The 18090-nt window shown below is 43.1% G+C and overlaps 1 long non-coding RNA gene across 1 annotated transcript; it reads right to left on the reverse strand.

Moving 5' to 3' along the window:
- Positions 1 to 2326: 2326 nt before the first annotated feature.
- Positions 2327 to 8628, reverse strand: LOC125389950 (uncharacterized). Its single transcript, XR_007228580.3, has 3 exons — positions 8477 to 8628; positions 3689 to 6545; positions 2327 to 3609 (listed from the first exon to the last, which is right to left on the reverse strand). It is a non-coding gene; the product is annotated as an uncharacterized LOC125389950 (long non-coding RNA).
- Positions 8629 to 18090: the final 9462 nt, after the last annotated feature.

An 18090-nucleotide genomic window follows, 5' to 3' on the forward strand; every position in this document is an offset into this window, starting at 1 on the left:
TCTTTTTTAAAAGAAAAATATGGTGTTATTGCTATAAGTGCTGTCTAACAAAAGACAAAGCCACTGCTATCTGACTTCAAGGTGGCCGGTTTGTAGTTCCGTGAGAAATGAAATATGTGCTACTTTTTCTTTGTCCCCCATGTGTGTACACATGTCTGTGATATGAGAATGATGTGACATATTTTCATCCAATAGGAAAAAAAAATATTAGCTTTGGTTAAACCTACAAAGGACAGATCTTTCTCAAGGAAATACCTATGGCCCCTCCAAAACCTTGGGTCAATGTAACAGATTCATTTTATTATGTCCAAAGTTGTCCATATCCTGCCCTCACCCCCCAAAAAACAAGTTAGGACATTCCTTAAAAATTTTCTGCTTCACAGGAAAGTCTGCCAGATAAGCTAGGCCTATAGGCCAGAGTTGGATATCCTAATGTTGTAGAGGAACTTTGGGTGACTGTCCAGACAACTTGAGGTCCCTGTCATTAGGAAATATTTCACTCTTCTGGGGTCTTTGACAGAGTTCAAGATTAGGTAGTCATAGTTACAGGGTTTTTTTTTTAGTTATGATAAAAGATAAATTAGATAAAAAAACTTTGGATGAACTCACAAAGATAGATGATAGAATATTTTCTCTGATATTTCTAAATACAAATAAACTAGATACTGTAACTATAATCTGACTTGATAACTGCTTTTGTTGTATATAATCTTACTATTTTAAAGTTAAAATCTTCCTTTTCAACTAGACAAGAAAGGGGAAAATGCTGTGGGATAATCTTTTTGTACACCGTAAAGATTCATCACTTGAATTGGTTTAATAAAGTGCTGACTGGCCAGTAGACAGGCAGGAAGTATAGACAAGCCGACCACACTAAGGATGATGGGAAGGAGGAAGGTTGAATCAGTTGTCTCTAGCAGATGTAGAGGGAGCAGAAGATGAATGTGCCATGCTCATAAATGTTCCGCCACATAGCATAGTGTAAATGAGGAATGTGGGTTAAACTAAAATGTAAGTGTTAGCTATCAGTTGAGCATTTATAAGTTATATTAGGTCTCTGAGTCAATTATTTGGAAAGAAGCTGCTGAGTATTTGGGAACAGGCAGGTGGAAGAGAAGCATCTGATCACACTGTCTTTTCTATCCACAGAGGAGTTTAGCTCAGTAATTTCTCTGTGCCATGGCTCACACATTTCACTTGAACAAAACATAAAAACAGGCCTCACCTCTAGCTACTGTCCCTCCTGATTGCTTTAGCAACTTGAAGACTTTTCTTTTTCTTGTGGTCTATATGGTCTAAACTGGGCTTTTATCTAATATAAAATGAATGTTTATACTCACTAGGTAAGGTACTCTTTTAAGGTAGCTGACCTTATGCACAGGAAATCTTGTATTAACTTCTATGTGCTGAATGATCTTTACTTAGGATCCTGTAGTTTCATGAATTCTAGCAATAGATCACACTATTGACTAATTACCTCCTTACAGAGGCTATGAGATGGATTAGCACATTGGCTTCATCAATGTTTAATTAAGGAGACAGATACACTAATAAGCTAAGATTTGGTGCTGTTATTGTAGAAAAACAAAATTTAAATCTGTAGAAGCACAGAATTACCCAGTCTCCTAACTTCTTTAGGAATTGGAATTTTCATGTAATTCTTTTTCTCTTTCTTCTAATAAACTTAGCTACTTAGTTCAAGGAATGTAGGAATGATTACAAGAAGAAGCATTTCAGATTCTTATGTGTGTGGACTTTAAACAGTGATCAGTCACTAATAATTTATCATGAATCAACTAGACTTTACCTGTAGGTTCAATATTTGATTTTCAGTCTTTTGGCTAATTAGCAAGATTAAATGATTTGCCCTACATAATGTAATTGCTTTAAAAAACAAGATTTCATTAATAATTCATGAAGAATCATATACTGAGTTGTTATAAGAATCAGTCTTAGAGACTGAACTCGTCAAGACTAGTGACCACATATGACCCAGTGTGAATTGCTGGATTGACTTGGTACTTTGTAACCCTCTGAGGGACTGGCAGGAGAAAGGAGAGGGAGTCTCTCTCCAAATAGACCAAAAAGATTCAAAGATAAAGAGTTTATCTGTGTTTTGAACTCTGAAAGAGAGATTTTCATATTTTAGAGAGAAGAGACTCAATCCACACAGCACCTAGCATTTATTAACAATGTCTCTAAGTTATTAGGCCCGCTGGGTGGTGGTGGTATGGTTTAAATAAAGCAAGGCGACAGTTTCCCTAGGGTTAGGAATATTCTTAAGACAAGCCTCTCCACGGATGCAAATAATTCCAATCAGACCAAATTAGACGGAATAAAAGATGCCCACATTTAATGCAGTGCTCCCGGGTGCATGGTAAGGGGAAGAGACCAGGAAAAGGCCAAGAAAAACCCAGAGACCATGTGTTCCTTTTCTGGGTGGCAGCGTAAATAACCTGTGGAGAAGTCCACAGCTTAGCAGGCTTTTTTTGACCCTCGCTGGGAAGGGTTCACTTCTTGGCAGGCTTTCCTGGAGGTGGAGTCTGGACTAAGGTGAGTCCCTAGGAGAAGGAGCTTCCAAAGATGGATGCCAGGTATTACCTTCCAGACTCTTTGTATAAGAGATGACAAGGAGTTGAGGTGATGCATACGATCAACATTTTAGGCTCTGTTTGGACAAAGGGGCATCAGCTCAAGTCTGGCTACTTCCTGCAGGCATAGGGTGACATGGGGGAAGGGAGAGCTGAAAATTGGTGGGCTCACACTCAGTGAGAAGTGTGATTGGGCAGCATCCAGTTTACTGTCATCCTGGAGTCCTCAGGCAGCTGCCTTTGGAGGGAGATGAGAAGGCAGGTGGCTAGGAGAAAAAATATTGTTATTATTGGTCTTATGAATGGGGCTAGCTCTGGAAAGTCATTAGCTGCCAGAAAGAATGGAACAAAGAAGTGCCCTGGTTGTACAAGTGAAGCTTGGGTATATAATTGGAACATAATAGTAGATACAACCAGATTTAGTTGGTAGGTGTCCTTGATCCAGGAGAGTTGGTACCAATGGTAAAGTCTCAGGAGCTTGTGCAGGTGCTGGCGTTGTCTGGAGAGCACTTTATCTTGGCCCAGACAGCAGGAGTGACCTGTAAAATATGCTTGAAGCTGGGTGGGGTTAAAACAGGATAAAACAGGCTCTGGAGGCTGTTATTCTTTACCAGTGATAACAGCAAAACTTTTTCCCAGAACCTGTAGGTATCTGTAAGAAAAGTGGAACAGATTTACATCTTGATGTCATCCCAGTATTTATCAAGGATATCTATAAGTTGGGTGGTGGTGGTGTTATGGTTTAAATAAAGCAAAAGGCTATTGCTTTAGGTTAATTGGGAACTCTGGATTTTTAAGATACACCTGAGACTTGTTAGTCCTGGATTAGGAAGACTGTTAAAGAGATCTGTCTGTATTTTGGCAAGAAACTTAACAAATGAAGTCATGAGTTACCAATACCTTAAGTCATCAAATGTTATTAAACAGATCCAGGAGGGATAAATGAGCAGAAATGAAACAGCTTCTTTAGCTACACAGGCAATCCAAAATCTCTCCTTAGTTCTTGGAATGCACCAGCCTAGAAGCAGTGCTTACCGTTAGCTGCTAAGTACAAGAGGCACAAAGATTTTCCTGTAAGGGGGAAATATTTAGTCTACCTGATTCAGCAGGATGAGACTATAGATTTCCAGGTGGCATTCAGGAAGCTGAAGAGGTCAAAGGCTGCTTTTTGCTGTTTGGGTGGCTTTGCCAAACCCAAAGGCAAGCCTGGAGGTGGAAGGTCTTCTGTAACCACACATCTTCAAGAGGAGCTCTTCTACAAGGGCTGGCATGTCTCTGTGTTAGAAGCTCTTTTGTTAAATGCCATACTCTCAGATCTGTAAAGGCACTTGAGGATTGGCTACCATTACCTGTTATTTTAAACTGGGCATATAAACTAAATTTAGACATGTATTTTATCCAGTTAGTTACAGTTTACCAAAGCTCGTAAGAAGATTAAAAGGAATATTTTAATAAGCCAGAGAATAGTAGCACACGTGGGAACTCTTACCCAAGATGGCAAAGAGGTCAAAATGAAGGTTACCCACGTGTTTGTATTTTTTTTTTAGAGCTGTTTTTGTCTGGAGTTATCTTAAAACGAGCACACATACACAAAGAAACACAAATCCATATACTTACACAGACATACTGTGGCCACATTATTTAACAGATAGACAAATAAAACACTTTTAGAAACCTATGTCGGCTGACCAACTTAAAATCCCGGCATAGTTAGGTGGCAGGAGCCAGGAGAGTGGAAGGACAGGGGGTAACAGATCCATTTTAGAGACTCTCAGAGTGAGGCAAACGGCTAGAGAAGCAAGAAGGGGGAACAGGGAAGGAGTGTAGGACAGTGGGGAGTGGAGCTGGGATGTAGAAGCAGCGAGGGGAGCCAAGAAGCGGGGATTGGGAATGCACATCTAGAAACCGTGGGCTTTTGGAGCCTGTTTATTTTATGTTAGGTGTTAGATAGCCCCAATTTAAAAAGATTTTTGTAAAAGACCACCCAAGGGCGTTTGAGTAATCTACTTGGAATCTCAAGAACCCATCTTGAAGCCCATGCCTATTCGGACTCAAGTCTGTCATAGTGCGTCCACTGGAATAACTCTTGAGTCAAAATGGGGGTGCATGAGAAATGAATGGCAGACATCTCCAAACACCCAAGACTCATCTCAGCAAAGCCCGGCTTAGCCATGTTGGTCAGGCTTTCCACACAGCCCCGTAACTCCAACAGAAAGCAGGATCAACAAAGTAAAGATGCGAAATTCCCCCCTTCCGGGGAGGGGGGCTACACCCTACTGGCTAAGTCCTCCAAAAGGGGAACTCACCAAGTCAAAGCCAATCTTAGCCTGGCAAAGGGTGCAAGAAGAGCATTTTCCAACACATGGCTGGGAAAAACAGACTCCCCCTCCCCCACCCCGTGGAGACCTCCATATACTAGTAACATTCCTAACAAAAGCCACTCAATAATTCCAATCAGACCAAATTAGACTGAATAAAAGATGCCCATGTTTATTGCAGTGCTCCAGGGTGGCCAGGAGCTCATGGCAAAAGAAAGGAGGAGGGAACCACACAAAACCGGAAGACCACGTGTTTCTTTTCTGGGCGGCAGCCTAAATAGCCTGTGGGCGTGGTCCACTTCTTGGCGGGCTTTTTTTTTTTTTTTTTTGACCCTCCCTGGGGAGGGGACACTGCTTTCCGGGCTTTCCTGGAGGTGGAGTCCAGACCAAGGCTACTCCCAGGGGGAAGGGACTTCCAAAGATGGTTGCAGGTGTTACACCTAGGACCAGTGGCAGGCCACTAGGGGCAGCTGGTCCCAGGCAGGGAGCCCAGGTGTCACTGTGGGTCACCCAAGGTCATGGGAGGCAGAGCTGTGGCGGGTGAGAGATGGGTAGACATGCCATGCAGAGAGAGTTTGGATACAGTTTATTCAGTGCAAGAGGGAAGCGGAGGGAAAGGGGAGAGGGACACACAGAGAGAATCAGGGTTGGGGAGAGAAGAGACAGCAGCCACCTCTTCTCTCTCCCCCTTCCCTTCCATAACCCACTGAATATGCCACCATGTCAGGAGCCTGCCTGACTCCATTTTGAAGGAAGGAGTCATAATGCTGTATTGTTAAATGTAAGTTTCTGTTTACTGTAAGAGCTGAGTTTCTCTTTTAGTCCTCATTTCCTGGAACCTCCTAACCTGCCCTAACTCATGGCCTTGACTTGTTTTTGAGAACACCCTGTCCCCCTTCTCCAAATCACATGGTGATCATGTGGTGGTGGCTGATTTGTGTTATGTTTTGTTTTGTTTGAGAATTTTCTCCTCTGTTTCCTTACTGCTCTCTTGTCTCGATTTTGTACATCTGCTTTGCAATTCCTCAAGATTTTACTTCTTAAGGGTGCCCTATGAAATGAACTTCAGTAGCTCTCTTTAACCTGACTTTGGAGATAGTTGCTGACTGGTCCTTGAGTGCACCCCAATAAATAAATCAAGTTTGTTTCAAATTTGGCTCAAAAATTGTGGTAGTAGTCTTATTCTTGTCTAATGGGATCAACATGAGGGTCAATTATAGTTACTTTTTTTTTCAACCAACCAAACATACAAACAAACAAATCTCAGTGTTGTATAGATGAATTTTTCTGTCTGGGTAAATAAGTGGTGAAAGATCTGAAAATCAAAACACTCTTTTAAGCTAATAAGCAGCAGTGTCCTCATTGGTTTCTTAACTTGTGGTTTGGGCAGGATATCCCTGTAGAAACGATGCTTGGCCCTGGAGAGTTATCCATTTTTTTTCTAAATGCTCCATTAAATACTTGCCTTTTTTTTTTTTTTTTTTTTTTTTTAGAGCTCCGTCTATGAAGCTCACAATAACTGCATTAATTCTGTTATCTGGTATTTCCCGGCAGTTATAATGCGCTGTACAAACCAGTCTTCAGGGCCGCAGTGCATTGGTTCTGGATCTAAGGTGTGCGAGTCGTTTCCCGGAAACTGCACAGTAGATAGGGAGAGAAATGGTGAAGTCATGATGACTGTGTGGGTGGCATCCTCAGAGCACCAAACACACACACACACACACACACACACACAAGCACACACGCCAAACAAAGGAATGAATGAATGAATGAATGAAGAATGGGAGTGAGAATAGAAAGTAATGATATGATGAGCCTTTCTGCTTTTCAGAGATTTGGAGTCTGAGAAACAACCCTTTACAACTGCTCCTTTATAAAGTCTTTATCTGCTTTATCTAGGGAAAAGCCTTTGCTTTAACAAATGCACCTCCCCTGAAGGCAGAAAACCTCTTCTAAGTTAGAGACCACTGAAGTCACCTAGGAGGAGGGGCGTGGAAGAGCCTCAGGTGCCATCCAAACAGCCTAATCACTCTTCTTTGTTTCTCCCACAGAGGGCAACTTCCGTTCTACTGCATTTACATTTCCCTGGATAGGAGACTGAACCCCAGGAGGGAAGGAACTGTCTTCCACTCGATCTTCAGGTTTGGCTGGGAGAGAATAGTAATTAAAAGGGGGGCCCCAGGCAGGGCTAGCCTGAAACTCCCTAATTTCACTCTGTGAAGGTAGGATAAGGCCCTTCTCGGCAGATATCAGCATTAAGGAGGCAGCCCTCAGGCACAGTGAGGGTGTGGAGACCTCAAGAAGCCAGTGAATATAAAAGGCTCCTCTCTGTCACCCATCACTGACCCCCTCCTTGTGTATTGCCCCACGCTAGCCTTCACTCCTCTTCAGCTGGTTAGCTCTGGAGAGCCTCCTTTCTCACAAAGATTATTCCATTATTATTTTCCAAATTTGTTTTTCGAGGGGCATAGGGAATGTTCAAACCTAGTTGTCTGGACTATTTTACCATTCTGGCAGGATTCTGAATTCCATTAGATTTTTAAATAACTATTCCAAGCTAAAGAAACTCAGACCTGTCGGGTAATAGAAAAAGGGCCTATACCTTCTGGGGGGAAAACACTGTATCTTTTTTTTCCCTGCTGCTTTTCTTTGTGTACCTGCCAAAGTACACAATAAGCAAACCCGTGCCTGCACTTGATTAAATTTAAGGCAGGCAAGGCCATTGCTATGGTTTGACTTTATTGAAGCATGAGCATTTGTAAAATGGTAAGATAATGAGAATATATTGGAATCGGTCTCTGGAATGGGTTTAATCAAGGCTCCTGACCTTGGAGTCAGAAAATACTTCTGTTCTTGTGGTTTCTATTTCTTTACAGTGTTTTCACCAATGATTTCTGCACATCTATTAAGCTATATCATGGGCAGAGTCTATAACTTTCTGACTCTTACTATTTACAGAAATGTAAACCGGTTCTCTTTTAAACTGCAAATCCTTTATTGTTTATATGCTCTTCAGCAAGTATATGTTATGCCCAGATCGCGGGGTTCCCCAAAACCACCACAAAGTCCGCACTCATATCTAAAAGCAAAGAGCCTTTTTTTAAAACATAAGCTTCAACTGTTCCATCTGTTGAGAGTACAGAGTGCCCAGCCCAGTTTAGGTAGGGATTTACCAAAGAGGTTGGGGTGAGGTGATTTCCAGGATTGAGGACCCTGATTGGCTGACATTTGTCTAGGGGGCTTGGCAAAAGGGGACTAGGTGAGTCCTGGGCTCAGCAACAACTGTAGGTCTTATCTCATCTTATCTAATGGTTGGGTGTCAGGTGCTTCCCTTTAGATGCTGGCCCTCCCTGGGTGGTGTCAGTTTAGGTTTTTCCTCAAACCTGGTGCTGCCTGGCCGTGACAGCCGTGTGGCCTGGGTCCCATGCGTGTGGCCAGGTTGTCCTGGGCCCCGCAGTATACTTTGCAGTCATGCTGGTTAATTTTTTGGCAACTTGACATAAGCCTTGAAGAGGGAACCTCAGAAAGAGGGTACCTCAGCTGAGGAACTAGCTTGGCCAGACTGACCTGTGGACAAGACTGTAGGGTATTTTCTTGATTGCAGATTACTGTGGAAGGGTCCAGTCCTAGTCCTGCCGAGGTTATCCTAGGAGACAGAAGAAAGGTAACTAACGCTGAGCCTGGAAGGAAGCCATTAAACAGCTTTCCTCCGTGGCTTGTTCCAGTTTCTGCTGCCAGGCTCCTCCTACCTTGAGCTCCCTTCCTGGCTTATGTTTAATGTGGACTGACACTGAATGTTGAAATAAACCCTTGTTAACCCCCCTCTCCCCCGAACTTTTCCTTTTATCAGTGTTTTATCAGAGCAACTGAAATTCAAGCTGGAACACTGTGTTCCTCCACGTATGGTTCAGGAATGGTTATGAAAGAGACCAGAGACTAAGTACTAACAAACATTTAGAGATCTGTATCTAATTAAGATTTCCGCTTGTTTTGTTTTGAGGCAGGATCTCACTATTAGCCCGGACTGGCCTGTAACTCTCTGTGTAGACCAAGATGGCCTTGAAGTCACAGAGATCTGCCTGCTTTTGGCTTGCTGAGATGAAAAGCAGATCCCACCATACCTTCCTAGAATTAGACTTTAGCATCCAGGCCCATCTAAGCCTGTCCTCTAACTTCAGTGCTCTATCACAGGGCCCTAGTGGAACTCTTGAGACCCTCTCATGAACATCAAGAAAGACAAAGAGAACGAGAGGAGGTGGAGATGGTCACCATCTTCTCAGGCATCGCATTCAGATTGTCACTGACCTACGCAGGACAGAACCAAACTGTCTTTGCTTCCATTTGCCGCGAAATCCCCACAAAAGACAACAAGGAGACTGAGTTCTGTATGTAAAAGCAAAGAGCCTTTATTTTAAGCAAGTTTGCAAACTTGGTCTCTCTGCATGTCCAACGTATTGGAATAAACAGAGAGTCCCAAGATCAGTTAGAATTGGGTTTTTATAGTGGTGAAGGTGGGGGTGAGGTGTTTCTAAGGCTTAGGACCCCTGATTGGCTGACATTTGTCTAGCAGTGTCCTGATGGGTGTGTGCTGGCAGGTGGTCCTATCTACAGCAGTTGGAATGTCAGGCATTTCCTTTGGATGGTCTGTTTTGGGGTGGTGCTCAGGTAATCTCAGCTTGCCGGTTCTTCCTGCAGCCAAATATTGCTTCAGGGTAAACTACTGAGACTCAGGCCTCTTATTAAACTTATCCATGGCCAGAGTTCTACTCTGGCAGGTGATAATGGTTGGAAGTAAAGAACTTCCTTTGGGTGACCTGCCCATACTTAGCTTATCATGGCTGGCCCCACATCTACCACTGGGCATAGGTGTTATAATCTTCTGGCCTGGTCTGTCACCTGGGTACCCTGCCCCGTGTGTGTGTGTGTGCCCTTCTTCTGGAGAGACAGCTTTTGCTTCTCTCTCTTCTCCCCACCTTCTCCCCATTCCCCCTTCTCCCTCCATAACCCACTAAATAAACTCTATACCCCAGCTCTCTCTGCTTGGCATATCTATCTGTCTGTCTCTTACCCGCCACAGTCTCTCACCAGCCAAGGGGACCCACTTAGGCCTCAGGTGGCCCACTGTTGCCCCTCGGGGGACCGCCGCTCCTTGTGGGTCAGATCTCACGCCATCACTGTTTTATAGATAACTGTTGGGCCTGCCTCCCTTTAAGTGTGATTTGTATCCCCAGTGAGACTCCGTTGGAGAAAACTAATTTTTTCTTTGCGAGCAGTGATCAATTGGAGACAGCTTTCTGAGTTAGAGATGGGAGCTTACATCTCCTTCCACTCTCAGCCCGGGGACCCCAGTGCCTTGCTCAGCCTTCATCAGAGAAGCTTCCTCCTTCAGCAGATGGGAACAAAAACAGAACCACAAGTAGGCAATGGGCAGAGTGAGAGGTTTTGGAACATTTGAATCTGAAAGGGAGGTCTTCCTCAAATCCCTTCTCTCCTGGCTTCAGGAACTCTGTGGACGAGGAGGCAGAAAGCATGTGAGAGCCAGAGGGGATGGAGGACACCAAGAACATAAGGTCTTCTAAGCACAGCAACACAGTTGACATATGAACTCTTTAGGATTCAGGCATCATGCCCTGTCTTCTGACAGGATGCACCTAGGCAGTACCCTGGCCAGCCCAGGGTCCTAGTCTGTACGCAGGTGCAAAAGGTCCCTTTAAGAGACAAGCCCTGCCTACTCCCTCTCTTTCTGCCATTTGTTCTAATGAGGCAGCTGTTCATCTTTCTTTCTCTCCCTTCCCCCACCTTCTCTTTCTGTCTTTCTCTCTGTCTCCCTTCTTTCTCCTCTACCCTCCTCTCAATAAACTCAAGTTCTACCTGTGGGGTCATCTGCCGTGTGGTTTGGACCCACCCACCACAAAGGTATCTCTCCCTCGGTCCTGCCATAGGACACACTAGGGTTCCAACTCGCGCGATAATTGTAACTTTTGGTGCCATGACCACCAGGTTCTCTCGGTGTTCCCTCCCACTCATGGGCGGGTGGCCCAAGACATATGGGGTCCCTGACTCCTGACTGACAACTTACTTTCCCCTGGGACAACTCCCCACAACACCATTTACGATTGGTAACCTCCCCCGGCAATCACCTCCGGCATTTTCCACAAGCAAGGCTTTTGGACCTAGTACCCTAGCATCACCCTCACTGAGCAATATCTTCTCTTCTTGGACATTTCTTGCCCTTTCAGCTTCATGCCTTTTCAGACTCCGCGTCCTTCAGACTCATTGCCCTGGCTGTCACTCTTTCTGCTGATGTGTGAGAAACTGACTTGAGCCGGTTGATTATTTTGCTGCCTCACCTGTGGGAAACAGGGCAACAAAACCATATCCCGAACTCTTATGGGACCTTCCTAACTTCTGCCAATGGATGGTTAAATGAGAGGAATAACAACATGTGGGCATGTGCCATCTTGGCTTAGGGCAGGTCAGATATCTTAACCGCCATCTTTGCTAAGGGTGGCCATGTGGCCAGCTGCCTCTGCACCACTCAGCCCTGGTTGGCCACTGTGGCAAGGAAGAGCCACAGACTCATGAGGTCGGCCAATGGCCAAACGGTTACATGACTTGTTGCCAGTTACCTTCATGCCGTGAGCTACGCTTTTAAAAACTTACCATGACACTGACTCTAGCGCTTGTGGCCTGTTTGCATGATGACAGGGCCTGCTGAGACATTTATTTCACACAGGGACCCAACCTACAGTGGATCTGTTCTCTCCAGAACCTGTAATGCATCTGCTTTCTCATTCACTGGCAGCTTTGATTCTTCACTCTTTTTCTCTGTCTACTCTCTGTTTCTTTTAAATACCCTGTTTTCTTTCTACAACGTGCGAATCGGAGATGAAAAAGCCAGCTTCTTCTTGCTCACTTTTCACTTAACTTTATGTGTGAATATAAGCTAGCTTTAACTCTGTGTGTATTCAACTTAAATTCAACTGTGTATATATTTTCACGTAATTATTGTTAAAAACAAAACAATCACAATGAGCTCTTTTAAGCAATCCTAATGATTTTGGCTCATTGTATCTCCTTCTAGACTAAGGAAAAAACAAGTGATGATAAAAATATGATTAGATCTGTTACAACATACAGTATATGTGATTTAACTCTGCTTTAAAATATAGTCTATATAATGATAAAATGTAAGATTATAAAGATCTATTTCAGATTAACAAAAGCTGACATCCTCAAACATAAATCTAACCTATTAAGTTAAAACCAGTTATAGTCAGTACTCTGGGTAAACCATTCCTTCACAACCTCTCAGCTTGGATCCAGCTCTCCAGGCAGATCCTATACTGGAGTCATAATTCACATATACCCAATAGACAGCCATCAAATGCTTAGAGATCTGGGGAATATGGCATTTAAATGTTTAATTAGAAAGGCTTTTCTTAACAGATAGGGTGGCTTCTAGCAGCAGCTCCTACTTTCTCCAAAGAAGACAGATGGGCACAAAAGAACCTCCACCTGAAACTCACTTTATCAAGTGAAAGCACTAGCCGGTGGAAAAGCCTGCCTCTCACCTAAACTGATGCAAAGACCCCTCCAGACCGTCGATTACGGGACACTGGACTTGGCTACCTCAAGTTGCCTAGGCCAACAGTAGGCTGGACTTCCTCCAAACTCCTAATCCACAGGGTCTTCTGAAGCCCCTCAGGCCCTGTGCTGCCAGTCAAAAGGTGGATGTTGCCCTAAGACCTGCCCTCAATGACCATGGAGGACCCTGGGCTGGCGATCTAGGTAAGTCTCTGTCATTCTTCAATCAATAACTCAGGTAAAATTTGCCCTTCTAAAAGATCTCTCATGTAGTTTGACAATTGGTAGCTTTGCCATCAGCATTCTCAGGTCTCTGTAAAATTCAGTTCACAGGCCGCAGTCTTCTGGAGCCAATACTATGTCTGGACACAGTTTACCTCATTACCAGGCTCAAATGAGAAATGAACTCATAAAACAGATTTCTCCCGAGTGTTAAGATGATGTCATAATGATGGTAAAGGAACAGTTGCTTTCAGGGGCACATGCCAAAATGCAAAGCTCAAGACATAAGGGTCTAAGAACGTTTTAGGGCCTAGGAAGGTGTTTTGAGGCATGCAAATGCACGTTATTAAGCTATGTAGATGCAAGTTATAAAAGCCTGGGGATAAAAATGTTTCAGAGTACAAGTAAGTGACTTAAGGTGTGCAAATGCAAGCTATGAAGGTCTGAAGAGAAAATGTTTAACTGATGACAAAGACAAGTGATTTGAGATGTTTGAAAGAATGAAATATGTTCCAGATTTCTCTCTTTCATTATGCTACTGTTATATTGTCCTAATATATGGACTCCAAGGGTCCATAGTCTTAATATTAATCAATAAAATTCTAATAAACCATTAATCTAGCTCCGGCAGAGTACTGCCACCATCATAACTATAACTGCAAGATCAAGATTTTAAATTCTCTTTGGTTGCTTTCTCTTGATTTAAAGGGTCCTTTTTATTGTCACTGACGTTTCTGACATGAGTCTACTGTCGTTTCTACAATACAGATTTCAGTACATATTATAAGTAGTGCAGATGCTATGTATATAAAACTTACTTTTTTACAAATGCAAAGAATTCTTGTAAGTTCTAGGGAGTCAATTTGGAGGATTCACCTCGATCAGGTCAGATGTACCCCTCCCTCAATTACTAGGCCCGGAGAGCCCAAGTATCCCTATATTCCCCTGTACTGACACCATCTCCCTCAATCACCAGGATCTAGAGAAATTTCTTTCCCCTTAACTTTTCCCTTAAACTTAATCTTGTCCTCTATTATGCTGGCACCTTGCCAGGTCCAAGAGACACTGGACAATTCCACAGAGCCTGGATAGCCATTAAACAACCAACTATCCCAGGATGTGGCAGCACCCCAGATTCTTTAGGTCCCCAAGATTTCAGTGCCCACAAATCTGCAGGAAGCAGTCTTGACAACCTGGTGCCCCTATCCCTTTTCTACCTGCTGTCCTCTTTAGTCTCCCGACCTTTTTATAATAAGAGAAAGATGGGATACAGGCATTATGTTCGTCTGCCCTGTCATCTGGCAGGATGCACCCAGACAGTACCCTGGCTAGTCCAGGGTCTTAGTCTGTATGCACGTACAAAAGGTGCCTTTAAGAGACAAGCCCCATTGATTCCTTTTCTCCTTCTTTCTGTTATTTACTCCGAGGAAGCAGTTTTTTGTAATTCCCTCTTTTCCCCCACTTCTGTCTTCCTCTTTCCCTTTCTCTCTGTCTCTGTCTTGCTCTTTCTCCCTTCCCTTTCCTCTACCTTCCACTCAATGAACTCCACACTCAAGCTCTTCTGAATTGTGTGTTTGTCACCCACTGCTGTTTGGACACACCCGCTGCCAAGGTCTCTCTGACACACAGTCCTCAGTTGCCATGGGATCCATAAAAGTGCCAACTTGCTGTGGGACAATGGTTTGCACCCTGTCAGTTGTATTTTAATAAAACGCTGATTGGCCAGTAGCCAGGCAGGAAGTATATGCAGGACAACCAGGCAGGAAGTAGAAGTGGGGCAGCAAGAACAGGAGAATTCTGGGAAGAGGAAAGCTAGTTCTGCAGTCCTGACCCAGACTCAGAAGAAGCAAGATGTGACTGCCTCACTGAATATGGTACCAAGCCACGTGGCTGACATAGACAAGCTTATATAATAAGCTAATATAAGTTATAGAAGTTAATAAGAAGTCTGAGCTACTAGGCCAATCAGTTTATAACTAATATAGACCTCTGTGTGATTTCTTTGAGGCTAAATTGCTATGGGACCTGGTGGGAAAGAAAACCTCTGTCAACAGAATGACTCCTGCGTGGACAACTACACCAACCTGAGAGAACTTGAGAAGTAATTCTAGACAGAAAAGAATAGAGTTAAGCATGGCTTATTGATAGCAGCATTTTTCTCAAGTGGGCTCTGCTTGCTGGAGGCAAGCGTTCTCATTTAAGAGAGGCTTCCTGACTCAGCATTAGTTGCAAAACCCTGCAGCTCTTTTAAGAGGTTCTGCCATGAAACACGTAAATGGTGTTGATGAAAAGCTGACCACATGCTTTTTAGTGGTGGCAGGGACCTTGAAATGCCACAGAGTTGTGTCAATAAACATGGCTCCAGCCGGTACCTCTGTCATGAGGCTGAAATCTCTGAAAGCTAAGGAATGGGCTGGACCCAGCTGTCAAAGCCATGGCTTTAATCCTAGCCATATCACTTAGCAAAATAAAGACTTATGTGGTCAGAAAAAGAGAGATACAGTAAAGATAGTTTCAGAAGAAAAAGCCTCTAAACAGCTTACAGTGTGTTTAAAAATATATGTAGGCTTGGGAGAGAAAAGAAAATAGGGTAAAGTTCTTAAAATAAAAAAGAAAGGGTATTTGGGTATGGTGGCACACACCTTTAATCCTAGCACTTGGGAGAGAGAGGCAGGCAGATCTCTGTGAGTTCAAGGTGTAGTGGCACATGCCTTTAATTCTAACACTTGGGAGGCAGAGACAGACAGACCCGGTGAGAAAGAAAGCCTCTGTCAACACCAACTCTCACTGAAATCATAACAACTAAGTGTATTGCAGCCTGTACAGAGTTTTCACAAGTCTAACCCAGAGGTGGTGAGTTTCTGATAGCAGACTTTTTTTCTTTTAGAGATTATATAATATAATTACATCATTACTCAGTTTCCTTTCCTCTGTCCAAACCCTCCCTTCCATATGCCCCTTCTTGATCTCTTTCAAATTCATGGTCTTTTTTTCTTTTTCCATTAATTGTGGTCATGTACATATATGTATGATATATTTATTTGTATGTGTGTCTGTGTGTGTGTGTGTGTATGAGTGTGTACCCCTAATATATAACCAGTAAGTCTGTATACAGCTGCTTATATTTATTAGGTCTCAAAGAAACTTTGGGAAAGTCTCACTCAGTAGCTGTGACTCCTTCCAGCAATTCTCATCCGTCTCCCTACCTTGAAGCTCTCCCTCTCTCTCCAGGGCTTGGCTTCTGTTTCCCTTCCCCCAGCTTTTCTTTCCTGTATAAGCTCATCCATTTTGACTACAAGGTCTCTTGCTCTCTTGGCACTTGATCGGCTCTGCTCCCTGATCTCTGTTGGTTCATTTGCCTCCTCTCTTCTTCCCGTCTTGCTCTCCTCTCCGTCCTTTCATAGCCTAGTTCAGTGTGTTGGCCATGTTTAGTCTGGACCCTTCCAGATGCCTCTGGCTTCACTCATATCAAATATACAATAAACTGTCTCTGAAACCATACCCTGGAGAAGCCCATGTCTGTCATCAGATGCTGTTTGTTCATTTCCTGGCTTCCCAGACCCGAAATAAGCACCCATAAACTGTATAATTAAAACACTGCTTGGCCTATTAGCTTATGCATATTTCTAGCTAGTTTTTATATCTTAAATTAACCCATTTCTATTAATCTGTATATCACTACATAGTTGTGGCCTACCAGTAAGGTTCTGTTTGGCATCCAGCATCTGCCTCCTGTGGCGGCTACTTGGCTTCTCCTTGACTCGCCTACTCTCTTTCTGTATCTTTTCCAGTCTGGCTATATTCTGTTAAGCCATTAACCGAAAGCAGTTTCTTCATTAACCAATGGCAATAAAACATATTCATAGCATACAGAGGGGAATCGCACATCACATGTCCTTTTTTTTTTCATTCACTGATATGTTTTAGTGATTTCAATATTCTTAATTTTAGAGAAGCAGACCACTAGGACAGTCTAGGTGAGGCTTATTAGTAAAAGAAACACAACGAAGTTCGAGATCAGAAATTCCTTGTCTTTTGAGTTTTGTTCTTTATCAGACATTAGGGTTCTTTGCAAAGTCACTGCTTGCATTTGCAACTGTGTACATTATGATCGACAATTACTAGAATGGATTCGACATTTTTCTTCCCCTAAACTAAATGCAATCTAGAAAAAGGCAATTACGATAAAATGCTGAAGGGAGTTTTCTCTTTTCATTAGCCCAGAATTACAGTAAAGAACCAAAAATTGAAATCAAAGTGCACCACATATTTTCATAATCTAAATGGAGAATTAGACTCTCAGTAAGGAGGCTTCATTATGCCCATCTACTTCAGAATTTGCCGTCAATCATGACACAAGAGATCCAGCCCAAATCATATGAAGGAGGGGGGCTTTGAGATAAACTCTCATAGCTGAGATGAAGGATCACACTTGCAATCCAAGCACCCAGGAGACTGAGACAGGAAGAGTATTGTAAGTGTACGGCCATCTGAGGTACATTGTGAATGCCAAGCCAACCTGTATTACAGTGCAAGACCTTGTCTGTTGTGTGATATTTTGATCATGTTCTAACAAATAAAGCTTGCTTGGAGTCAGAGGTTGGAGCTAGCCACTAGCCAACCAAACTTAAATACAGAGGTTTTGGAGGACTGTAGACAGGGCAAAAAGTAGTAAGGTGGGGGTGGAGAGGGATCTCAGCACTTTTGAAAGAAGGAAGGAGGTAGAAGAGGACTTGTGGTTTCTTTGCTTCTCTGATCATTCAGGTTCTTACCATGGTATCTGATTCCTGAATTTTTATTGAGAAAGAATAATTAGAATAATGCTTCACTTGCTTAAAAGAAAACAAAACAAAATAAAAAATATATGAACTCTAAACTATCGTAAAGATGGACGAATGATTATAGGAAAGCACACATATTGCTGGATAAAAAAAAATGAGGACATGACTGTTCCAACATGTGGTTAAGCAGAAGGTTTATTGTAGATACGAGGGAGAGTTCAGTCTGTGGCATCTGGAAGCCAGAATAATCATGGCCATCACAGGAGGATTGGGGAGTGTGAAAGGGCAAGTGGTCTAAGATAGATCCAGAAGCTGAGCCATGCAGAAGTAAAGAGAGCAAGAAGGCAAGAAAGCACAGGTCCAAATGACTGAGTTGAATAGGGTTCAGAAGCTGGGGGAAGGGAAATAAATCTAGCCCTTGAGAAGGAGAGGTTTAAGAAAGGGAAAAGGGTGAGAATTGCTGGGAGGAGCTGCAGGTACTGAATGAGACTTTCCTTGGGTTTCTTTGGTACCTGACTTTTTTGGTTGGAAGCTTCACCCAATCCCAGGTATCCATATACCCAAAGAATCTGGGATGTTTGGGTGAAAGAG

Source organism: Myodes glareolus, chromosome 26 (assembly GCF_982192425.1).
Source record: "Myodes glareolus chromosome 26, mMyoGla1.1, whole genome shotgun sequence".
Taxonomy (NCBI): domain Eukaryota; kingdom Metazoa; phylum Chordata; class Mammalia; order Rodentia; family Cricetidae; genus Myodes; species Myodes glareolus.